The sequence below is a fragment of the Crassostrea angulata genome, chromosome 2 (assembly GCF_025612915.1).
Source record: "Crassostrea angulata isolate pt1a10 chromosome 2, ASM2561291v2, whole genome shotgun sequence".
NCBI lineage: Eukaryota > Metazoa > Mollusca > Bivalvia > Ostreida > Ostreidae > Magallana > Magallana angulata.
The window spans coordinates 42,930,781-42,957,913 of record NC_069112.1 but is presented as its reverse complement, the minus strand read 5'-3'; the positions used below and the strand labels follow the sequence as shown (position 1 = coordinate 42,957,913).

The window sequence follows — 27,133 nt, the reverse complement described above, 5'->3', positions numbered from 1 at the left end:
CTTTCTGCAATGAATTGGATGTTATTCATTTGTTTAGTGAAAGTACGCCATTGCTACGGTATGTATTCATTTGTTCCTAATGTCAAAAATACTTAATATAGCAGATATCACGCTTTATAAACATCTAATATAAAAAAAAAATGAAAGCTGTTCAACCTAATTAATAGTGAAGCTTTCATGATTTTTTTTCTCACCTTTTCTGTATTGAAAGGTGCGGTCACATTATGAAATTTTTCACTTAATTTCCCATTTCTTTTATTATCATTTGATTCGCCTTCGACTGAAGTAGTACCGTGAGACCGTTCAAGTCAAGAGCAAAGTCTGAAAGTCGATTATCAATATGATTATTTGAGTAAAAATCATGAAATTACAATACGTTTTCCTCATACAATGATTATGTTGAATTGATCGAATTACTTTAAAATCAATTCAAACATCGTATAGTTTGACCACCTGTATAAACAAACCACTCGTAATACCTGAAGTATCCCATTTACTTGAAGAAACCATTGGCCTGGCTTTAACAAAAACTCTAAAACTTAATACGTTATTTCAAAATATTCATAGGGTCAATAAAAGTTTGAATATCGTTTGTCAACAAAGAGGCAAATACTAAACTGAAAAACTCTGAGATCATATCAAGTTTCATGCTTTGTTTTTGCTTACACATATGTAAATGGCTGGAAATGGTTCAAAAGTTTTACAAAACTAGCCTCTAGTTTGTATGGCAACAGAAAGGTCTTCTGTTCTTAAAAACATGTAACTGTTTGCTAGAAATTGCTCCTTACATATTGAAAATAATTAAGGATATAAAATTTACTGTGAAGGAAATTACCAGAGATTACTTCAATGTTAAACAGCAAAAACAGAAAAAAAAATTAGGAGCACTTCCTGTGACGATCGGAAGTTTATTCAAAGGAAACAGTTTAAATATATCTACATATCTAGATCTAACTTTCCCCATAGTTTGTTCAAGTCATTGCTATTTCTAAGATATCGTTGAGACAAGTGTTTGTGTCTTGGGACAGGAGACGGTCAACAGAAGTGCTTAATGAAATTATAGCTAATAGTTTGTAATTCTTGTACATTTACTTAATGTACAATATTGTTTATCAGGCAAAGTGTAACAGTCAATGCAAAACATTTTAACCTATTTACATTCAATTTGTTTGAATCCTTCCGGTGAGAAATGAAAGTGGTTGTTGACAAAATGAAACCCGATAAACAGATCTTAAATCAAAATGTCTATTATCCATAAAAGTGTTCGTTTCTATATCTTAATGCTTCTGAGATTTCACGAGTATACAATTAAAAAAAAAAAGCTACCTGAAATATTTGAGATATTTGATCGGAAATGCAATTTGTTGTTCATTTGAAATTGCACAGATGACATGTGTAAGGTTTTATAGTGGAAAATTAATTTCATGTAAAATTAAAAAAAAAATATGGGGAAAAAATCAAAAACTTCTGTGAAGACTAGAAGTAAGGACGACTGAAACAAAATAGTTTAAATACACTTACATATAAATATATATATCATTTCAAAAAAGTTTGGTTGTTCAGGCCAGCCGTTTCTGAGATCTCGTTGAGAAAATGTTTTTGTTTCGGGACAGGAAACGGACGACAGGAAATGAAACTTGTAAAAAAAAAATAAACGACTCGAGGTATTGTCATTCTTTATCATTACTGATATTTCAAAAATAATCCATCCAGTCATCTCTGAGGAGTTATGCCGACAAAAAAGGATTGGTAAGATATTTAAGGGCTGTCAATTAAACGATTCGTACAAAAAAGAGAAATACCTCACCCAATGCAAATATTTAAGAACAAATGATTGTTAGTTTATAGATTTAAAATATCATTTAAAGTCCACGTAGTTTGGTTTTATATATATATATATATATATATATATATATATATATATATATATATATATATATATATATATATATATATATCATTTCTTTGTACCTTAAAAATATATAAATAATTGTAGAAACAATAACTTATGCACTGAATTTTATTATAGTTTATAATTCTGCATCATGCAAATTATTATTATATTCCATCAGTGAAAGAAGGGAAAGAAGTGGAAATACGCATAAAAATATTTTTCCTCAATATGAGAATCACACCATATTGTGTAGTTACAGTTGCGTTCAACTTCTTTGTCACAACTGATGTGCAGATACAATTTGAATGTCATTATATATGACATTCAAAACGTAAGTTAAAGCCAAACAAGGTTCATACAAGAACATAAGTAAAAAGTACAAGGATGTAGATGCAGACCTGGAACCCGTTTAACTAAAAGGCCATCGCTTGGCGTAACCTTCTGCCTTGCATACATGTAAATCCGGACATAGTCATATTTTTGGACTAGGGTCCGTTTAACTTAAAGCATAACTTTGCTTCGGACCTAAGTTATGACAAAATTCTACGCTTGACCAAGGGTAAACGTAAACGTGTAAACGTAAACTAACGTGTAAACGTAAAATAACTGTTAATGCTATTGTTTCAATGTGTTGCTGTCCATAATGTGAAATTAAACAAATTGTCATGTACATTTGATAAATTCAAATAAAATTATGAAAACAGTGTTTTTGATATATGGTATTACTTTTCGCATAGAAACTTTCTTATAATGCTTAATACATTATATATATATCTATATTTTCACTCGTTTTGTACTCGTTCTAACAACGTATTAAGACAAATAATCGATCGAAATATTTTATGATCAATATTTTAGTAGAATGAGCGACAAAAAATGGAGAATATATACACGTACGATGTCTATGTAGTGCAAATGTGAATGTATATAAGAAATGTGCAGCATATCTTTTTTTCCCATCTTTCACGCAAAATTTGCGTGAACGGGATATTATTTTGATGTATTAGCATATTCAATGAATTTATCGGCTCTCATTTTTACTCCTTTTATTTTCATATCTAAAAAGTGAAAAGTGTCATACTCCGATAGTTAAAAGTGAATCAGATATATATCTACAGTTTTATTAAAATGTGAATACGAACATATGATGACAGTCCTAACTAGGTCTTAGACGTATCAAAAGTCAACATAAATGAGGGCGAGTTAAATGATTTATAAAATTGTTCGTATCAATTAATTTGTTTGCATATCATCATAGTTCAGTGGTTAGAGCATCGGGCCTGTAAACTGCAGATCCAGAATTCAAATCCTTCTATGTTCATTATTTTTATTGAAATCAGATTTCAACCAAGGTTGCTTTTATTTTTTTTTTAACTTAGATTTCCACATTTTTGCATAATATTATCAGTCATAACCAAGTGCTTATAACCAAGTGCTGGTTTTAAAACCTATTTCAAGTTGTAGTGGACCACTTTAAAAGGGATGTTCCAAAAGGTATGACTGTGACTAGAATAGCTCTTTCTAATGGCTCTGGCTGCACCTCGCCATCATCTTCCGAAGATGATTCCTCCTCAGGTGGTACCACATAATTGGTTTTTCTCAGAGCTCTTCCACCGTCTTCAATATCTTGTGAGAGGGGCCAGTGCGAAATATCTGCCAATCTCAATTGCCGTGCATGTCACTTGGTGATAGATGCAGTTAATTGATCCTTCACAACAAAACTGACTGGTCCTTTCTGTTCAATAATTCGGTAATAAGGGAGCCACTTTTTATCTAGTTTGTTTTGTCTCCTGTTGTTCTTGAGATAGACTGGATCTCCTACCTGGAAATCTTCATCTTTGCTCTTCTTATCAGCCTGGGCTTTCTGTTTCTTCTTGGCTTCTTTCATATTTCGATGTACTAACATAAACGCCTTGTGCTGTTCTTGAAGGGCGATCTTGTGTTGATCTTCTCCTGCATATCTTCGACGAGGTTTCAGTAAAGTATCAAGAGGTAATACAACGTCTCTATTGTACATCAGGTAGTATGGGGAAAACTTTGAAGATTCATTCGGGTGAAATCGAATAGCTGCCAATGTTTGGTTAAGATGAATATCCCATGTTTGAGCATTGTCTGTTATCTTCTTAGCCATTACGTCATGAAGAGTGCGGTGGAATCTTTCTACCTTGCCGTTGCCTTGAGGACTGTAGTAAGATGTTGTGATGTGGTTAATGTTTAGTTCTTTCAAGGTCTCTTGTACCTTTTGATTTACATTCTCTGTTCCATTGTCTGTGAGAATTTGAAGAGGACAGCCATATCTGGGGTATATTTCTTCTAATATAAGGTGCACTATATTGTCAGCTGACTTGTCAGGAACGGGGAAGGCTTCCGGCCATCCAGAGTAAATGTCAATGAAAGAAACTATATACTTGTTTCCTGTCAGTGAAGTTGGATATGGCCCTGACAAATCGAGTCCTACCTTAGCCATTGGAAAAGGTGGTATGTCTGTCTCTTGAAGTGGAGGTTGAGTTCTCTTATTGCTCCTCGTTTGGCATATTACGCATCCTTCTATATAAGAGTATAACCTCTTGTATAAGTTTGGCATATAATATTTTTGTCTGATTACATCATACGTTTTGTCCACTCCCATGTGTCCAAGTCCATCATGGTATTGTTGTACTACCAAAAGTTCTAACTCACGTGGTATATACAGGCGCAGTCTCGGACCTTCAGAATCTCCATCTAAAAGATAGTACATTAGGCCATCTATTTCAAGAAACTTCTTTTCTTCGGTCGCCGTTGCTTTTCCTTTACTCAACCTAATTCTCAGCTTTTTGATCTGCTCATCATTTTGTTGGCTTTCCTTTATGTTTATTTCTCCCGGTAAGTCGATGAAAGGCTTGAGCAATTCGTCCTGCTGTTTAACTTCGCACCTGGCTAATCTCTTAGGTGAGAAAGCATTTGAGTTTAGTACGTTTACTTCAAAGAAATTGTCTTTAACATCCGGTTCATCACATTCAGATTTTTCTTCCGCTTCATCATCAGAGATAGTGGACGGTAACCTGGATAAAAGATCTGCACAGCAATTGAACCTTCCTTCTATATACTCTACCTTGCAGTTATATCCAGCGATACTCAAAGCCCATAATTGAATCTTTTTATTTTGCATAGGGGATTCTAAAATATATTTGAGCGGTTTGTGATCTGTCCGTATAGTAAACTCAGCACTGTGAAGGTAATGGTCCAGCTTCTGGAGGGCGTAGTGGATTGCAAATGCCTCCTTTTCTATTGTTGACCATTTCACCTGGGTTTTACTTAGCTTGTGTGATAGATAGTATATCGGTTTATCTTCTCCTTCGTCAGTCTTTTGGGTGAGGCAAGCTCCTATACAATTGTCGCTGGCATCGGTATACAAGATGTATGGCTTATTAGTATCTGGATAAGCTAATAAAGGCACTACGGTTAAACTCTCTTTAAGGAAGTCAAACGCTTCTTGACAGCATGATGTCCACTTGAATCTGGCATACTTCCTGGTTAAGTCAATCAATGGTTCTGCAATCTTTGAGAAATTTGGTATAAATCTTCTATAATAACTGCACATACCTATAAAACCACGGACTTCTCTAACTGTAGTGGGGGCTGGTAATTTCTTAATGGCTTCCACTTTCTTCGGATCCGGTTGGACGCCATGTTCATTGATAATAAAACCAAGATATTCAGTCTGCTCTTTGAAGAAGCTACACTTCTTTAACTTCAGTTTTAGTCCATGCGTCCTTAGACGATCAAACACATCCTGGATGTGATGGAGGTGATCTTCCGGTGTTTCTGAGAATATGAGTATGTCGTCCAGGTATGCGATAGCAAACTCCTCTTGTCCTTGTAGAACGATGTTCATGAGTTCTTGGAAGACTGCTGGGGCATTACTTAATCCAAATGGCATCCTATTAAACTGAAACAATCCCTTGTGGCATGCAAAAGCTGTTTTTTCTTTACTTGATTTTAATTTTACCTGCCAATATCCACTCTTTAAATCTAGTGCAGTAAAGTACCTGGCCTTACCGAGCAAACAAAGAATGTCATCAATCAATGGTAATGGGAATGATACTGGTCTCACTATCTTGTTTAAACTTCGAAAGTCTACGCACATCCGGTCTGATCCGTCCTTCTTCTTTACTACTACTAGAGGAAATGACCAAGGCGACTGTGACCTTTCAATAATCCTTGCGCTCATCATCTCCTTTATGGCCTTGTCGATTATCTGTCTTTTATTGAGGGGAACTCGATATGGTCTGTTCTTTATCGGGTGATGGTCTCCAGTTTCTATCTTCATTTTGACGGTGTCGGTCACTCCAAGGTCGCTGTCCTTTTTAGCAAATGAGTCATTGTTTTTCCTCACAAGTCTTTGGATGGAGCGTTCGAATCTTTCAGGCACATCAATCTTTTCTTCATTGTCCTGTTTGGTTTGGATTTCCGAGATTTCTTTTGGTCTTAATGCAGTTACACGTCCTACGATGTAGCCTCTAGGGATTTTGTAACTTTTGTTGGTTTGATTAACGAAGATCATGGGAATTTTTCTGTCTCTTCGGACAACACAAACTGAGTCTTTTAAATATAGTCCTGGGTCCTCCATGATACAATTATTGTCTATACTGTTCACTTCCACTAAGTCTTCATCTTCAAGGGGAAAATTATTGTTCACTTTTCCATAAAATACAGTCACAGTATTTGGTTTCACCATAAGTTTCTTAGGTGTTCTTACGATCGTTGAAATGTGTAGATCCTCCTTTAATTCAGCATAAGCCCTGCCATCAATGCGCATGAGTCCAAGATCAAAGTATAAACGAACATTGTTTTTCTTGAGCCAATCACGACCGAGAATCAGGTTTCGGTTGAGTCCCTTTGTCACAAAAAATTTATGGTCTAAAGTTAACCCTGCAATCTTAAATGAAATATTTACATACCCTAACGCGATTAAAGAATTACCATTTGCAGCTTGAAGACAAGGAATATCATTTTTACACAATTTGGGGCGGGGGAACAAATTATCATACATTTTTTTACTAATCAAAGATACGGCCGCGCCAGTATCTACTAACGCTCTGAATTTATTTTTACCAATTTTTAATAAACAGCTACTGGGGTTGTTTGTAAAGTTAATTTCAAATGTAGGTCTTTTATGAACGTTCTTCCTTCGGGCTTCAACGAAGGAAGAACATCTTAGTTTTCCTGATTTTGTTTATCAAAAGTTGCGCGACGGGTCCAGATTTTGGGTGATCTCCTATCATTTTGGTCTTTAAAATCACGTGATCGATCTTGACGATCAGCTGACCTACCTCTGTTTTGCTGCGTTCTGGAAAACCTGCGTTTGCTCCAGCAATCTGCACGAAAATGTCCTATTCTACCACAATTCCAACACTCAATCGGTGGGCGGGGGCTTTGCTCAACATAATGCACAGACTGGGTATTATGAAGTCGTTTATTTAATTGAGGGCGGGGCCTAACCTGGGGTTTATGTAGTGGACAGAATCTGGCCCTATGACCAATTTTCATACACTTGAAACACCCTTTGTTCCTCGTGTGGTCAACCTCCATGGGTTCTTCCTGTCTATTGTCTGTCGAGGACAAGTTAACCAATCTTTCACTTAATAAAGGCGTTGTACTGTCAAACCTTGAAACAGTCTGTCTATTGTCATTCGGCGTAGTACTTGTTATAATTGACCCCCTTATAGCTAGCCTTTGTCTTAAATTGTGTTCGCGCATTGCTACCTGAATTGCTGACTCCAAGTCTTTGGGGTTTTCTCTAAGGATTTTCATCCTGAGATAGTCAAAGGTCAGACCGTCACAGAATATGTCTACAAGTTGTTGTTGGACTAAGGGATCTTTTAATTTGTCTTTACTATACGCGTCTTCCGCGATTTGCAACAACCGTTCCGCGAATAACTGTACATTTTCGTTTGAATTTTGCCGCGTCCTGCGCATAACTGCTAACGCATGTTGTGAGTCGGTAATCTCCGCGAATCTGTTTTTTAAGGATTCTTTTAAATCGTTCCACGACGGCATTTCTTCCGACGCGTCTGTTTCGTCCAAATATCTTTTGATAAAGTCCCCTACCGAACCTTTACTCGTAATATACGCGAGCATGGGGATTTCAATACCCTGTTTCCCAGACAATAAACCATATTTTTCAATTTCCTTTATCCACTGCTTGTATTTACTAGCATCTCCTTCGAAAGGAGTTATCACTGAAGATAGGGGCACTGTAAGCGCGGATGTTATAGCTTTAACCTGACCAATGAAAAAATCTTTATCATCATCCTGATTTGGGACTCGGTGTCGAGGTTCATTAGTTTCATACAACCTTGCATTATAATATGTGTCAGTTTGTTTTTCAAAAGTGTTTTGTTTTACCTGTTCTTGTTCTGAGAATTTTTGACCTGTTTCATGCCCTTCCTTTTCTTCACTTTGACCCAACCCCGCAAATTGTTTTTCCAATTGTTCCATTTGATTTTTAAATTCTTTTCTATCATAACCATTTCCAGTTGCCATATAGGTTGCTGATCAGAGTTATTTACTTTGAGATAGTGAACAGAGATATTGAGAAAAAGTTCTTACCTTAACAGTTCAGTTTTTCTTTAGCACTTCGTTTTATCATGGTCACTGGCACCATAAAAGTCTATGTGATCCTTCTGTTGTTAATCTTTAGACTTTTGAAATCATACGTCAGTTGGAGTTTTATGATATTTATTAAGCACTGTAATCGTATAGTGGTATAAAAGCAATATATAATCAATCTGCTATCAATCCAAAATCCATCTACTAATTATTAATCAAATCATAAGTATATAAATCAGTGAAATAAAATAATCAATTGTTAGAACATCCTTTCGGGTCACAGTTCATAAGTGACTTATAACGAAGTCCATTGTTAAAGGTTAATTGCAATTAAGAGTCTTGCATCCGTTGACCGCTTTCCAAAGTCCAATCATCATCGAGAGTTTTATTCTTCCTGGTCATTCCGCTAACCAACGAGTTCTAACTACGCAGTTGTCCCTCTCGGTGAATGACCTTTAACATTGTTCACTATACACTTATTTCGTATCGAGTGCACAACAAGGTAATGACTAATTAACGTAAAGCAGAATACAATCATAATTTAATATTTCATATATATACGGCTATCTGGTTACATGACACTTGGCCGTTTTCACCTATAGTAAGTATTATTTGATCCCTCGGCGTGGCTACACTTTTTAAAACGTTTTTCACTTATAGAAACATTTTTCATACTACTCCTTTGGGACACCAACCAGTTATTGATAAATTGGAGATCAAGGGCTTTTTGAGATTTGTATCATCAAATATGTCGAATGGGGATAAATATGGATAAACTGTAGTGTGGTAGGACATTATCATTTTACGCTTCCGGATACTCAGTCAGAATGCTTGCTTCGTGTGCAGGCGCATTGTCGTTCAAAAGTCGGTGATATTTCATACCTGTTTTGGGGCAATTAATCTCAAAATATGTCTTCAGGTATTTAATAACGTTATCATGCAAAGGTTATATATGACTGCTTTGCCCTTTGGCACATGAATGTACAGGAGATGATCTTATTAGAAATAACATATAAAACTTTCACAGTTCGTAATCGTTTTGCAATACTATGACATTTTGCACTTGTTGATGATCCCGGAAATTCTGTTAGAACACTAACGTTTAAAATGGTATACCAATGTCTAATCAAAGTAAAAGTATTTTTGGTATATTTTGCAAACAATTTAAATAATGCTTTTGCTTTTTGTACACTCTCATTTGCTAATATATCTGCTTTAGAGACAACGAATCTTACGTATTGAATACATAAATCTCACGGAAACTACCTGTGTTTACTCCTGAGTTTGTTTTATTAAGTGATGATTATTTACTTTAAGCGCAACAGGTTGGATTGTTAAAGAACAACTCTAAATATATTCAATCAAATGTACATTTCCATATATAGAATATGCATATCGTGAACACAGTTTTAAAACAAAACATAATGCAGCAATGTTCTATCTTTTCGTTTGTTTTTAATGTGATATTGGTGACAGGTTTAGATTTTTTTAAAACAGTATTATGAGATTAAAAACATTTATTTTATATGATACATGTAAGGACATTTAAAACCATATGAAATGTTTCTCTTATATGGTTGCACGATTAAACAAAAATATGCAATTATCGATATTAATGTCATAGGGAATTGTATTTCTCTGCATAATTGGAATTCGTATTGAAAACATATTTTCTCCAAATTTTAAGTTTTACCATTAGAAGCGCTGTTGTTTTAAAAGAACCTAGACACGACTTGAAATGGAAAAAAATATTTTTTTTCATTTTTATTTACTATTTTAAGTAAAAGAAAATAGTTGTGTATTTTAAATGATTCACAAAACTAAATGTTCTAATTCGAATTACAAGAAAAATACAGAGAGAAAACTCGTTATGTAAACAAAGCTCGAGTCTTATATTAGTTTACAAATAACGTAAAGTAAGGTATTTACTTTTTATTTGACAAAACAACTTGAGGTAAACAAGATAAACCGATTCAATGTTCATGTGTTCATGAATAATTTTATCAACAATCAAAAGCAGCATATGATTGAAACTTGTACCAATGCAACACATATGTGAACAAGAACAGGACTCGAACCTTGTTTACTGAACAAAGAATTCTAACCTCTGTAACTCGCTTGTACATCGATGTTTCACTTTTAAATTTTGACAAAGCCTTTAAAACATACATTTCGACCAACCTTGTTATTAAAAATGAAAAAAAAATTAAATAATAAATTAAGCTCAAAGCGTGTCTAAGTCACTACAAATACGTGCATGACACATTGAAAACAGACTCGATGTGCTTTGCTTTCGATTGTTTTTCTCCTTGCTGGAACAATTACATGTACAAACAACGAGATACGACTTATTGATCAACAAAAAAGCATTTTAAAAAGATATAAGCCATATTTTCAACGAGGTTAGTTTTATTTAAAAATAAGGAGAAACATTGTTATCAACCGTAATTAAACGTCCAACAACAACAAAAGAAAATTAAAATGAAAAAAAATAATAATAACGATTTTACCCTTTTAACAACGGTAAAACAAGTTGTAAAAATGATTATTCTTGTGCTATAACATTCTTTCTTAAAAATTGATTTTAAAACACTTCGAACAATGCAACAGTTACAATTGCTTGGTGTGGTTGTGGTTGGTGATGTTTATACATTTTTAACATACATTGGACTGTTTATTGATTTGTATAATTAATCATATTGCAGTTTCTCTAGATATTGACATCCATAAACTTTGATATTTTGGTAACCATAGGCGCGGGGATATTTTAAGCAGCTGCAAACAAAGTAAATCTCATCTAGGCATATAAAATGTTTTACAGTAAGTGTTCCAAAAACGCCTTAGCCTTATCCTGATTGCATTGCAAAACTATTGTAAAGTTCGTGATATTTTCCAGAAGATAAGAAAAAACAAGTGAAACCGGGTTTTCTTTTATGTTAACTGTATCCATAATCCATGTCAACCCTGAATTTATATACACTACATACCGTATCCAGTGAAATGGAGTACCCCATATGCAATACTTGCCAAAAATGACTAAGTTCAAAAGATGGTATTTTATAAATAAAAAATCAGAAATCAAAATCCTTGCCGAATGCACACCACTGATACAGGTACAATCGATCTTCAAAATAATAACTTCTTAATTTGAAAACTGTAGGAGGTGTTATCCGTACAATGAGGGTACCATATATGCAATATTTTGCCGAAAATGACTAACTTCAAAAGCTAGTATTTTTTAAATAAATTATAAAAAATCAAAATCCAAGTAATATGCACATTTCTGATATGTCTACAATTGATTTGTCCAAAAAATATCTTATCTTGAAAACTGTTGGTGGAGTTATCCGTACAATGAGGATACATGTACCCTTTTGGCAGCCGCCCGCCCGTCATTTTCATCATTTTAATAACCAGATTTTTCCGTTCGAAAAACCCGGTTAAACAAATAGAAAAGGCAGATTACAATTTTTTATTACGGTGGAATATTGTAGAAACATACATACAGTGTATTATTTGTGAATCTAGTGTACATGAATTTACTTTATTACTTTAAGAAAGGGTAAACAAAGTTATTTAGGCAAATTGTGAAACTACAGTGAAAAAGGAAAGTTTCATAATTTATGTTATTTATACGTTGGTGTGTACGGTAATTGTTTTCCCGCTTCATTAAGCGAATAATGTTTTCCTGTAAAAAATTTATATATACAATAAGTTTTAATTAGTTTCCTGTTGTTGTTTTTTCATTTGCTTTATGATTTTTTTTATTGGTTAAAAAGTACGTATATTGATAAAATAGATGAGTATAAGTGATAAAAAGAACTTATACTATTTCGATGAAGATCAAATGTGTGTTCCATTAAGACTATTTTTTCGAAGTATGTTTTCTCTAAGCTTTCCTGTATATTTATTTTTTATTTCATTTCAATATATTTACATGTACCAAGTATTAATCCCCCTATTTCTTACGGAAACTCATAGTTAATTCATAGCTCTATAGTTACAGCAAGACCCGCCCGGTTTATTGATTGGTCGAAATCTGCAGCGGCTGAAGCTGATAAGAAAGTGACAGGACTGAATTTGACACGCCCTGTTTATCGATATGAACAGCGACCTAAGAAAAAATCAGGGACCGCACGAATTAATCATGATGATTTCAGACTCAAAGTCTCACATGAAACGATTTGGCTGATTCTTTTAGCTAACGTAGAACTTATGAACATTAACAGTAATTTGGTGAATTTTACTTACTTTTCTTAATTAATTTATTAATAAGTTTAAAGGAAGATGTTAACATAAACAATAAAATGCTTTCTTTGATAATTCATGCGGGTTATGAAGGTAGCGATCACTGCAGAAAAAAATACATAACGGGTTATGTATTTCTTCTGCAATGCCCTACCTTCTAATCCTGAATGAATCATCAAAGAAAGCATTTTATTGTATAAATAAACTTTAAAGCTCATAAATAGGCACTGTCCGCCACATTTTTCTTTCAGCACCGCTCTCCCTTCACCACTTTATAAGCCACACACCACTTCACAGTTCAAAGTATATTGCTGTAGAGGTCTCACTTGTGTGAACGTACATCTTTCCTCGCCGTATTACTCTGTTGCGATGAAACTTTAAAATTTTACTCACCATTTTTCAAATCAGGAGAGTACTAACATCAAGAAAACATAATATGCACATGGATAGGATAAAATGCATAAAAATCTAAAGACAACGAAAATAATACTACACGTCGGCCACGAATTTCAGGTGTGCAATCGAGTGTAAAACCCCTGTCACACCGGAGCTGCGTCCTCACGGCGATCCCGCTGCGTCCTTAAATAATGTATACGCAGTAAGGTAAATAAGGTAAACGCAGTAGAGTCTCATACAGCGCCGTAAGAACGCAACGGCATCTTCGTCTGTCGCGGTGGGATCGCCATTAACATTGAAGAACGTCATGCGACGGCGCGCACTTTGAACATGCACAAAGTACGCGCCGTGGCTCGGCGTACTGATAAACACGCCGTAGAAGCGTAGTGAGATCGCCGTGACAGCGCCGTAAGATCTCCAACAGCGCCACGAGAGCTCCGTCGGCGCGCTCAAGGAACGCAGCTAATCGCAGTGTAGACGCAGTGATAAGTCAATTGCGCTTGCGCTGAGACCTCACGGAGTCCTTTGAAATCTCACTGCGTCTCTTACGCGCTCTTACTGCGCTCTCACTGCGCATCCACAGCGTTTGAACAAGTTGTTTTTCATTTGGCTGCGTTCACACAGCGATCCAAAGAGCTGTTGCTGCGTTCATCGCGCTCTCGTGTGACGTTTCTTCTGCGTTCATACCGCGCCCCCACGGCGTTTCTTGTGCGTCGTCATCAAGACCACGAAAACTCGAAAAATGGCTGTTCTACAATAGCAAGCGATGTAATAATTATCAAACTTGATGTAGATGACTATGTAAAACGTAGAATTTGCTAATATTCCAAGACCTATCAATGGACGTAGATGGAATTCATGCCATTTGATTCTGATGTTTTCAAATCTTTTCTATGTTTTCTAACAACTTATAACGGATCTTGTTTGTAGACCTGACTACTAAGAGGTTAAAGTTGACATGAATTCATAAAAGCATTTGGTCGCCATATTAGTTTCGATCGCTCCTCTACTGCCACTTGGGTATATATACCGGTTGAGAAAGTTACGGTCGGTTGCTTCCGATCGAGGCATTCACGTTGCACGGACTTCAAAATGCATGAACTACACATTGTTGTAAAATGTAGTTATTATGAATAAAGAAAACAACAATCAATGAAATACAAATATATTTTTTCTTTGAAAGGATGTCCACGATATTTTTTTTTTTTTTTTTTTTTTTTGCACAGACAGTGCTGCCTTACTTCGCATGCACATCGAACACGTGTGTCGTTCATACAGATTGCATAACGTCTGCATCTTCTTAAAAACCCCGGTGACACTACATCCAACACAGTAGATAAATGATAGTAAATCCAAGAGAGTAACAACGTTTCCATCTGTTCCTACAAAACTCTCCGTTTATAAAATCCATGCGATAATTGACAGTGCTTGATCTGCCACAGTGTGTGGTTTGCGCATGTGCGATGTTATAACATACACAGGAAAACGGTATACAATTATCGAGGAATTTTCGAAGTATCTGCGCCTGGATTTCACTCTGTCTTGTTTCGTCATTGTATTGATATATCTTGCCGGTGAAGTGGTTGTCATATTATTTTAGTTCAAAACGCGTTTTTACAAGTTTTTTCGTCCAAGGTTACGTGTTCGGATGTATGAAATTCCTGAATGCAGTGAAGCAAGACGAGGGCTCTCGGCCTTATATAGGGGGTGTGTAGCGATGGGCAGAACAATAGAAATCGACAACTAATATGGCGGTAGTCGGAGATAAAAGGGAAATAATGCGTATTTATGAATTCATGTCAGCTTTAATCATAGTCCTTCGCAACTTGTTTAGAAGTAACTATGTTTCAAATACAATGTACCTTTTCATAAAAATCAAAACAATGTTTGAATCATTTGTTTACTAGATGTAAATTCTTGTTTGTTTCCCATACAATTGTACAAATTAATATTAACCTACCAAGAAGTAAAAAAACGTCTTGTGCACGCAGTCAGCGCGCAGAGCACGCCGTGGACGCGCGGTAAAATTCCCTAGCACGACATGAGCGCGCGGCGGAGACTCAGCGAGAGCGCAGTTAATCGCCAAGTAGAACTCCGTGGAAACGCAGTTACGCGCCGTTGGAGCTCCGTAAATACGCCTCGGTTGCCGCCAGGACGCCGTAACGACTCCACTTCTGTAAAATTTTCAAATAAAACTGTATATTTTTTCTTAATTTTCCTTGCGATCCTTTGGCGATTCCACGAATTTTACAACGCCGTGAAAACGCCGTGGGGACGCAGCTTGGTGTGACAGGGCCTTAACGAAACCCGATGGTTTATATACCAGATATCTGTGTGACAGTGCCTTTTACCAGCGTTGGTCAGCTTTAAGGCGTTTAACAAGTCAGTATATAACTTATGATACTTGGAAATACCGAGCAAAATGTTCGTCTGATTCAAAACAAGCACGTTACTTCTAATGTATACGTTCGTGAAAAGGTTATGACGTATACATGTATCATAGTAAAATTATATTTTTCTTTACATTTACATTCTAATTTAAAAGCTAATTATCGTTACAGTGAATGTTGCCTTAAACAAGCCAGCATATCAACAGAATCCCTTTAATCCAAATGACAGTACAGGTGATGCCAGTAATGCAGTCGATGGGCAAAAGTCAAACCTGAGTAGGAAAGGTGGTCAATGTGTCGTTTCAACTAACGAAGAAACCGCCACTTGGTGGGTCAACTTGACAAGCATCCACAGCATCCAGAACATAACAATCTACTACATGACAGGCAATAAACCTTGGGGTATATTTTTTTCAACTAAAACTGCTATTATAAATCTTTATATCTGAATTCTATTTCAAGGTGTCTCACTAAACGTGTAAATAGCGTCTCAAATCTGCAGAAAATAACTTAATTATGTAAGACACATTTAGTATGTTGCGTAAGAAGCAAATACGTCAAATATGCAAAAAAATATGCTATATTTATATAAAAAATTATGATTTTCAAAAATTCAACTCAGTATAGATATGTTTAAATGGAAGCCACACGCGGTTTCGAATTCATGATCTGCAGTTCGTGGTTTGATACTTCCACCACCGAGCTCTGACATTCAACTAAATTGATTTATAAAATCAATTTAACAAAACGTTCAAATGTCTTCATGTAGTGAGCTAGTTTAATAGATTAAACAATTACACAGTTTAAGAAAATTCTTATTTCTTGCTAAAAAAAAAAAAAATAATTGATAATTTAACTTGCACCGTATCTTATTTATTTTCTGCGAATGGTCACTACAGATACATATAATGTGTTTACAATCGTTAAAAAAATCAAACAAGAGATGTCTGCAAAACAGTTATGTCCCACTCCTATGGTAACATATGCGAAGAAAATGAACGGAAACTACAAATTATTGAAATTTGTCAAAGTTCAAGGCAATTAACTCTGTCCAAAAATGCTTGATCGTACCCGAAATTAAACTCTAGATATTATTAGAATAAAGCTGCATTCCAAATTTCATTTCAATATATACATCCTATCCAATAAAAATGAACGGAAACTGCAAATAATTGGAATTTTTCTAGGTCCAAGGGGTATAAACTCTGTAGAAAAATGCTATTTTGTACCCTTATTCGAACTTGTCCTAGATATTATTATATTTTACTTGTACACAAAATTTCATTACAATACGTGCATCCTATCCAAAGAAAATGAACAGAAACTGTTTTTTTTACGTCTAGGGGCACAACTCTGTTGAAAATTACTCAATTGTACCCAAAATCAAACATGACCTATATATGCTCATGATAAACCTGCATACTAAATTTCATTTCAATATGTACATCCTTTGTGAAGAAAATGAGCAGAAATTGTGTTGTGTACACTTTATATAAAATTGTTTAAAATAAATGATCAAAAAACTGTTTTACATTATAGGAGCTACAAATTACTACACAGGTTATTTTCTGGGATTTTCTGTATATGTCTCAAATTCAACAGAGAGACTACAAGGAACACAGTGTTTTAAAGACGTTAACTTTACACTAGACACCATTCCTTCTGTATTCACCGCCGTCTGTCCTGTTCATGGACAATATGTGATTTACTACAACGAGAGACTATCGGAAAAAGCCTACTCTGACAATTACCGTCCAACTGCTGAAAACAATTTATGTGAGATTGAAGTATATGGTGAGTATTCTCAAATATGTTCCTCATTTGTGCAAGTCTTTTAAATTATGTGTCACTTATATTTATATTTGGATGAACCAATACTCTGTGATCCAATAACAATTAGAAACATTTTACTAGGTGTCAATACATTAGTTCTTTTAATTGTAAGACTTGAGATCCAAGAATAACTGAGAATGTGAAATACAATATTAATTAAATGGAAATATGATGAAAACACAATCATGACAAAAATGATATACATGTATCCGACAGACGGGCACATTTAGCTTAGACGACTTACGTCCATATACATGTACGTTTATCACACGCGGCTATCCTCAGCAATTCGAAGAACCAGTCAAAACTCACATGTGACCTCTGGTCACAGTAAATACCAGATAACAGAAAATATACAATTAAATAAGTTTTTTTGTCGTCACAAATTTTTGTTATTAAACTGTGTTCTTGCGTGACGTCATAATTTAATATTACGTAGCTTTAAGCGGATCGTTGCCTGAAAACAAAATATTTCAGTTGAAAAGTGTATATTTGTTACTGTAATTTAATGCTTTAATCGGGTTTTTGTTTTGGTCACCTGAGTCACTCAGGTGACCTGCTGCAATTGGTTTTTAGTCCGTCGTCGTGCGATGTGCGTCGTGCCTTAACAATTTTACACTTTTAACTTCTTATTAAAAACTATAAGGCCAATTGCAACTATTTTTTGTGTGAAGCATCTCTATGGTGATATAAATGAAATTCATGGTTCTACTACCCCCGAGGGCCACAGGCGGGACAAAATATGTAAAAAAGCCATATTCTTTAAAAATTCTTCTACTATACTTCTACTCGAGTGAGGAAAAAACTGAATGCATGGTTATGATGCCTATGAAACCTTTTGCCAAATGTGTGAAATTCATGGCCCCTGGGTCTGGTGTCAAGACTCTAGGGTGAGGCCACTTTCGCCATTTAGTGAAATTGTAGTAAATCTTCGAAAAAACTTCGTCTTTACTCCCATATACATTTGAAACTGAATGCATGGTTATGATGTCACAGACTCCTCCACCTAAATTGTGAGATTCATGACCCCTGGGACAGGGGTTTAGGCCCTAGGGCGGGGTCAACTTAGCCATATAGTAAAATTATATTAATTTTTTTTGAAATTTTCTTTACTCCCATACATAGGGGGAGGGGGGTGGGGACTAAATGCATGGTTATATTGTCCACCAGATCCTCTACCTAAATTGTGAAATTCATGGCCCCTGAATCAGGGGTTCAGGTCGTGGAGGGGGGATATGGCTATATAGTGTTAATGCATATAATGTTTAAAAATTTTCTTCTGACAACCTATAAAGAAAAAAAATCACCTAACCCAAACACTCAAATAATGAATATGGTAGGGATTATTAATGCAAGGTGTGGCCAAAATTGTGATTTAGTGCTAATCTATATAAAATGTTTTAAAAAACCCCAAAAACTAACTGAATCTTCAGGAAAAACATTAGGCTGTCATTTTTGATAACATTTTATGACACCTGCATGGAAGGCAAGGATTATAGCTGTGAGGGGGGTATGTATTTGTCATATTTTATTTTGCTCATGAAATCAAATGAAAGATATGAGTTATTCTACATGTTTTGAAACGAAAAATAATGAAGCTGTCTATCAAAGTTTTCAATAAGATATTGTAAAAGCATTTGAAAAGAGTTCCTGGAAGATGATTATAACATTTAATGGAGTTATCTTACCTTGCCTCTTCGCAGTGGAGTTATCTTCCTTTACTTGTTCATAATTGGTAATAAATTATTGAATATAATGCAATTTTATAGAAGTTGCATGATCAAAAGAGTTATGCAAGAATTTTTTTATCATTTGAAAAAAAAACAAACACAGTTTTTAATTTCTTTTAAATAAACATGTAGACTAGTTAAAGAGACAGTACGGCGCATCTTATCAAAAACGACTTTAAAAAAAATTCCGATCGGGTTCGGTACTTTTGTACTACTCATGAATGTATAAACTTTCAGAAAGTTACAAATTTCTCCATGGAATGAATTTCATTAAAATTAATAATTACGTATAACCTAAGCATCGCAAAGTGTTACGGGGTTCAGCCTTCTATACTATTAATCATGCGTATTTACTGTAAACAAGACACATGCAGGGCTTTCGAAGATTCTCCTGGACATGTTTGTTGATAGAAATATGTCTTTTTTACATCTACCAGGTAATACTTGTTCAAAGTTTTTGAAATAACCACAATAATTATTTTGTAAGCATGTATTTTGCGTGTTTATAACAGGAGGTGCTACAACTTAAATTTATTTTTTTAGTGAGGCTCCCTGATGGTTTATTTGACATATTCCTGTATATTCATTTTAAAATGAACCGAAATTGGTAAACCATTAATAAATTATCCAGAAAGTGATGATGTGTTCCGTTTAGAGAGTCCCTTTTACCTCCTAAACCATGATGGCCGTAGTTGGAACAAGGTCTTCAGCACGTGTCAATTACTTCAGTTAAACTCATCGTGGTACAAATAAACAATATAAGACTACTCCAGTTTGTTTGACCCTGTAATTTTCGGAAGCTCACAATTACGTTAATTATGTATACTAGCCACCGTGTTTTAGTTTATCTATGAAAACATATAACATCAATCTCATACTATTAAAATAAACTCTACTAATGTGGGGAAAAATATTTTCTACTAAAAGTGAGCACCTTTTTATTATTAGGTCATACACTCTTTTAGAACTTCTAACTATATTAGTCCTCTACGAAAGATTCAAGGCAGGAAGGTGGTTGTCAATTAAATATTATAATTTTTCTACTCCAAAATGAAACTCATGTAAGTGCAATTATGAGACCCCTCGACAAGTTTGTGTATGGGCTATGGTAATCGGGTGACCGTTAAGGCATATTGGCCTTTTGTTTCTCATAAATTGATAAAAATAAGTAAGAATATGAAATGTTTGTTTGTTAATCTTCAAAGAACTTTTTTTCCATGCGTAAAGTTATTGACGTATTGTAGGAAATGTGTAATATTTAAAGAGAAGATTAAGCTTTAAGAAATGACTTGTTCATATAAGAATAAAAACAATATATTTAAAACAATTTATGTCAACGAGTTCAACCGTCTTATTCACGGACCTAAACCTATGTTCACGGACCTATATAAAAGGGTATTTCTTAATTCTCTCTATAGAAATGACAACACCAACAAAAAAGACTAGTTTGTTCACTAAATCGAATTGGATTTTAATAATAAACTGCCTAAAGCAGTTGATTATTTTGATGGACTGAAAATATCTTTGGTTAAAGGCGTCCGCCTCTTCTACTAAATTGTTATGATTTAAGTCATCATTTTCTTCTTCAGACTTATTGCTATCATTAAATCCACCTCATGTCTCTCATTTGATTCTTATTTCTGATTTAGTGATATTAATTGCCCTACATGTAATATTTTATTTCTTCCGTCACAACGTCTTTTATTTCGTAAGTTATGTATGATAACTTTCTGACAATCTATTAGGGCCCTGTCCACCTAACCAAGTTTTTGGTATGCTTCCGGTTGATACCAGCGTTGCGCTAACGTTTGTAGTTCGGATGACCCTATCTTAAATTATTGTCGTAATGACATTTTTGTTTCTGGAAACTACGCGAAGTCAAATGCGTTTTGCATTGCTACTTTTAACCTCTCGACGTATTTTTGGGGACATTTTACAGGGGAGATATTAAGATAAGCCCTGTGATAAGGTCGATATGAAATGAAGTCTTCCTTAGTAGTATTAAAATGCTTAGGGAACATTTAGGACTCTCTTGTAATGAGGAGCTGTAGGCCATTGTTAACAACGGGAAATGTTGATCCCAATCATCTTTCTGGACTTTTACGTTGTTGTAAGGTTTTTTTTAAATGTTTGCCTAACATACATTCCTTTGAAAATTAAAGATTTGACTCGAAACGCGCCCTTGATCTGTATGGATTCTTAACGACGAGCCATATCGGCATATTAATACACTTACAAATTGTCAGCGACAGTCTATACTGTGTGGTCTGGAAGAGTCTATGCCTCTGTCCACCATGATATAATAAAGGCCCCTGTCAATTATATGAAAAGGACCCATAATATATACTGCAACGCATTGTAAGGGTCGGTACACTAAATCGCGTTTCAAGGGCGATTTGTCCAACCCTTGACCGGGTTTTCTACGCTGACAAAGAACACAGGTTTGGCACCAGCGAGATACATCGCTTGGTATCCCTGGCCAATAGTACCTAGCCCTAACTTTATCCATGGTTTTCTCTTGACCTAAATGTCCAGCTGACTTTGCATATTGCGGTTCTAAGAACGTTAGGCACAAATGTTTGTAAATACATGCATGTTAAACAGTTTTCGTTTTTCCACACTCGACTTACGCCACACCGATATAAATTCTTCGTCGGAAATTTAGTGAAAAAGGGTAAGAGCGGGGGAGCGATTAAATAATAAAATTATTATTTTTGTAGCTAAGATTTTTATGCGATGCAAAAATGAAATGAGCGGACAATTATATTTCTTCTACTTGTTTCTGATTTATAAATTCAAACTATCTCATGGGAAATATAGAACAGAAAACAACGCAGAGTTTTCTGAATGCAGAAAAATTGATAATATTATTGGTATAGTTTTATTTAAATACGAGCGCACAGGGTCCGACGAACAAGAGATTATATCGGTGTGGCCTTACAAGATATCTGTGGGCCAATGCTCACTAGTACATGTAATACATGTACAACCGCTATAATGGAAATAAACCAAATAAGCTAACAGTAAACACTTATCAGGAAGTTAAGGCAATTAAAAGTTGCCGAGAGTAAAACAGTATACCCCCTTCTCCTTCGGAGCGGGGGTATAAAAATGTCGCTTTCCAGTTTTATTTACTGTCTTTCTCGTGATTGGGCAGTCATTTCAATGCTAGTACTTAAGCTTAGATATATATGTACCATTTTCAGACACTCATTGATTTAACAGATAGCTGTATCATTGGTCTGGGCTTCTATCATACTTTGATTACTCCAGTAACGCATACAGTTTGGTTCATGTTGATTTATGAGTCTGTGCTCTGTAAGCTGAGACCGATCAGTATTTTGTGCTGATGTCTCTTTGTTCGAACTATCTTGCGATTCTTTGTCAGTAACAATCGCAGAGGAAATTTGCTCTTTCCCACATTTATCGCATTCGGCGCGTGAACATCTGTGTCGCGTTCTACGCGACAACGCATCCGCATTACTATGAGAAACTCCTGTGCAGTGTTCGATACAAAAGTCATATGTATCGTGTAATGAGAGCCATCTTGCTGCTATGCATGTACCTTCCGGGTTTTTAAAATCCAAATTAAAGACGAATGATTTGTCCCGATAGGAAAGTTTTTACTTCAAAAAAGGTATCTAATATATTTTACAAACGTTACGGCAATCAGTTCTCCGTAAGTTGTGCAGAGTCTTGCTAGCAATGTCTTGTTCCTCGCTATCTTGAATTAGCGACAAGACTGTGCCGATTCCGAAATTACACGCATCTGTATCTCTTAAAAATTGACCGAAACATGAGGAATTATACAAGATGAGTGCGAAAAGTAAAGCTTTTTCAGCTTTTGGAATGCTTCATCGCATCAGTTGGTAAAGGAAAATTTTGTTTTCTGAGTAAGTTGCGTTAATAATGGGGCTATAGTTGAAAAGTTTTGAATAAAATGTTTCTGTATTATGACGCAATTCCCAGAAAACTCTGAACGTCATTGATAGATTCCGGTTTCGGCCAGTCATCGACTGTCTTGATTTTCTCTTCATTGCATTTATTTCGTCAACTGACCAAATGTGTCTAAAATTTTAAACTTCATCTTGAAAAATTGTAAACCTTTTATGTTTTAATTCTAATTTAGCACTTTTGAATCTGTCAGAAAATAGTTTCAAGTTGTCTAAAGTTTCTGCAAATGTTTTACCAAATACAATCACGCGGTTAAGATAAATGAGACACCATTCTCATTGGAACCCGTTTAGAACAAGTTCCATTAGTCGTTGGAATGTCATAGTACTGTTAATCTATCCGAAGAGCATAACGCAATATTGATACAACCAACGTTGAGTCGCGAATGCCGTTTTCGGCTTACCCTCTTAGGTATTCTTACTAGGAAAAAACATTGCGCGAATTCTTAGGAACAGTAGTTATCTTTCATTGTTTTTCTAGTCTTTTTAAATGACGCAAAATTGAGTGATTTTATCCTTTTTCTTAACCAATACAATGGGCGCTGCCCATTGTGATTTACTTGGCCCAATGATGTCTTGATTTAGCATTTTGTCTATATCATCGTTAGTTATATCTTGTTGGTGTATGCCAGTCGCCTAGCAGGAATCGTTACAAGTGTTTGATCTTGGGACCTTATTTTGTGGTGGACTAGGTCTGTCTGACCTACTAGTCTGACTATTATATCTGAATACTTAGGTAAACAATTTTAAAGTTTAATTTGTCTCTCCTGCTGAAAATTTCTCGGAAATTAAAACTTAAGAGGACTTCATTTATTTAGTAAGTATGTCGTTAACACTCCGTGATCTTCCTATCTTAAGTCTTTAAACACTTCGGTTTTCTTGGTGATCTATTTTTGATGGGCTCTAGAGAAGCGTTATTAGAATTATTCTTTAATATGTATGTCTTGGTGCAGGGCTTAAAACAGAAAGTACCACTTCTGAGTCGTTTGACTTTATTATTGACCTTGGTTTAATGACTTTTTTCACCCATATAACCTTCAAATTGTTCTAAAATACTGTATATTTCTGGCAGTTTCCCTTTGATTTTTTACTCCCCAGGAATTATTCATGCCTGATTTATTTACACGCGAGTGAACGAGTTTTCCGGTTCTCACTTATTGGTTAAGGCCAAGTGAAAAATTTTAAATTTCAAAACACCTTTGCCGGAATCAAAAGTGGCATCAGCTATAAAGTCCTATCGGAGAATTTCCTTCAGTTACCATAACCGATTGACTGAGTTTGTCGTTTGCGATACCCAAATTCAAAGTACTATCACGGTCATAGGTATTCCCTCGGCGGTCGTAAAAATTGACCATTCTTTCTCAAGTTCTTTTCTAAAAGAATCATATATCTGCTTCGACAGCAAAGTAACCGCAAAACCCGTATCTACGAGCATTTTAATATCTGACTTTCTTATTGAAACTTATAAATCAGCTAGGTTTAAAAAAAAGCAGCTAATTTAAAACAATTTGCTCTTACATTAATTCTCAACTATGCAACACAATTGTTTGTCTAGGCTTAGTCTTTGGTCTCCATCTTAGCCCATTCTAGTTGGGGCTTTTCGACTTTCGATCGAAATAACCACCAAATTTGTTAAATGAGGGAAAGGGAAATGTTAAAATTGGCAAAATTATCATATATCTTTTGTTTCGTTTAAAACCATTTAGAAATTCCGGTTTTATGAGTTGATAAAAAATCGTCTATGAGTGTTTTAATATCACGCTTGACACGTTTTTTTTTCAAACTGTTTTCAAGTAAATAATTTCGTATTTAATATTTATAATGAGGGACCTAATTAGCAGAACGGAAAAGGTTTTGGAATTAAGATTTTGAAAGATAAGGGATATAGAAGGGTCAAAGTTGTAAACAGCTCTTTTGCTGTATCTTTTTTGTTTTTCATCTGATTTTTTAAATCTTTTCGGTTTTTGGTTTTGAGTAAAGAGTACATTTTAAAATGTATGGTCCGTAGGGCCACTTTTTGACTTCTTGTAGGAGTTTTAAAGGCGCGAATTTTCCACCTTTTTAAGTTGAAAAATGTTTCAGAGTTATCTCGCTTTGCTCAATGAACGTAGAACATAAATACTCTAGGCATATCAAGTTTTCTATTCGAGGAATATATACTTACTTTTTCATGATTTTTAAAAAATATTCTTTTAGAAATATATTTACTTTTAAAGTTTTGAAGTTATATTTGTTGTGACATTGCATTACTTAAAATTTTATATTAAGGCAACCATTATACCAAGGCGATGAAGAATTTGTAAATAAAAAAAAATATGAATGAACCTCACATTTTCAATCAAAAAGGGGAAAGGGGATGTCGAAAAGCCCTTACTTTTTGTTAAAGACAAAACAATATAGTTTAGATTAGTATTCTCTTTGGACTGCTCTGTCCTTAGAGTCCTAACTGACTCTTTTCTCGTGTAACACGAGTTTTTCTTTGGGCAACTACGACTGATCTAACCTTCCTTATTGCAAATTTATCAACGCTGTTTAATTGAAAATGCATAGACATTGAATAAAAACATTTAAATGATGATTCTTTTTTCGATTAAGTTTCAGGTTAATTTTTAAAAAAATTAGTATTTATTTAATATTTAATTATTTAATATACTGGAAATTTTATTTTTTTTTTTGTGGACTTCAGCTGTAAATGCAGTTCACATCTTTGAAAATTTCTTTCAACGAATAATCTAGGATAGAAATAGAATAGCTGGGAAATATTTTTGAATTTCAATGTTTAATTTCCTAATAAATAAGAATTGCCGCATGCACTTTTTATATAATAAATATATTCAAAATCGTTAAATGTATTTTGTAACAAGTAATCACTAATTGCATCAGCATTTTTTTTTCAAAGGCTGCCCTGATTCCGGATGCTATGGTTCTACAAACTCCTCCCTTCCCTGCCCGGATGATAACTGTCAGTACTGTCACAAAGAGACGGGCACCTGTCAAGTTTGTCACCCTGGGTACAAAGGTCAAAACTGTAAGCTAGGTAAGTTATTTGTATTTAAACGGTTTTGTTTTCTGTATACCCCTAAGCAGGTAATTTGCTGTTCAGAATTTAATGTTAACTTAAGGTTGTTTCAGTAGTATAACTGTACTGTACAGTCGAACATGTACTAATTTACTGAATTATGTAAATGTTTGTGATCATTGGTGTCTTTTTCTATTATATGTTTTACTTCTAACAGTATATCATTTATTTTTATAACGAAAACCAACCCATCGACTTTAAAATATCATGTGTATCAAATGCAAATTAACCATGTAATCTATAAATCTTCCAGACACATTAAATAAGACACACAAAAAAAACTTTTAATAATTTAGGGTAAATTTATTTTAAAGAAAAAAAAGCAGCAGTCCAGTCGTGTTGCAATTTCCAAAATCATATTTTCTTTTAGTTTTCTTTTTCGAAATAATATTCATTTGACTTTAGATGGAATAATATATTCATTTTATACAGAATGCGATACTGGAGAGTATGGGATAAACTGTTCAAAGAGTTGTGGTAATTGCTACAATATATCCCAATGCCACAATGTCGACGGATCCTGCTCTGGGGGATGTGCTGCTGGATACAAGGGATCCCTGTGTACTGAACGTAATACTATTTTTGAGTATTTATGCATTAATATATATCAATTGACAGGTCTGTCTTTCCTTTAGATACATATTTCTTCCTGTTTACTCGATCTTTTAGATGTTGCATGTAATGACTACCAATGGCTCTACGAGTATTGGCAAACGACATATATTGGCATAATATCAATCCCAATCAATCATTTCAATCAATTTCATCTGCGCTTCCATGCATAAATAAATTATATTAATGATTTTTATAAATAAACAATTGTTAACAATTCTAGGAACATAATGCACACAATTAAAAGCTGGTATATAAATACTAACTATTTTAATATACATGCTTTCTTTGTACCTTGTTTAACTGTGTAATAAACTTTTTTGTATATTCTTAACAGTTCATTTGCCAACTTTTAATACTTTTAACTGCAATCCCGATTCATTGCATTCATAACTTCTATTGAATGT

At 34.7% G+C, this 27,133-nt stretch overlaps 1 pseudogene; it reads left to right on the top strand.

The window, feature by feature from the left end:
• On the top strand, window positions 1-26,965 carry LOC128172483 (uncharacterized; annotated as a pseudogene).
• The last annotated feature ends 168 nt before the right edge of the window (window positions 26,966-27,133 follow it).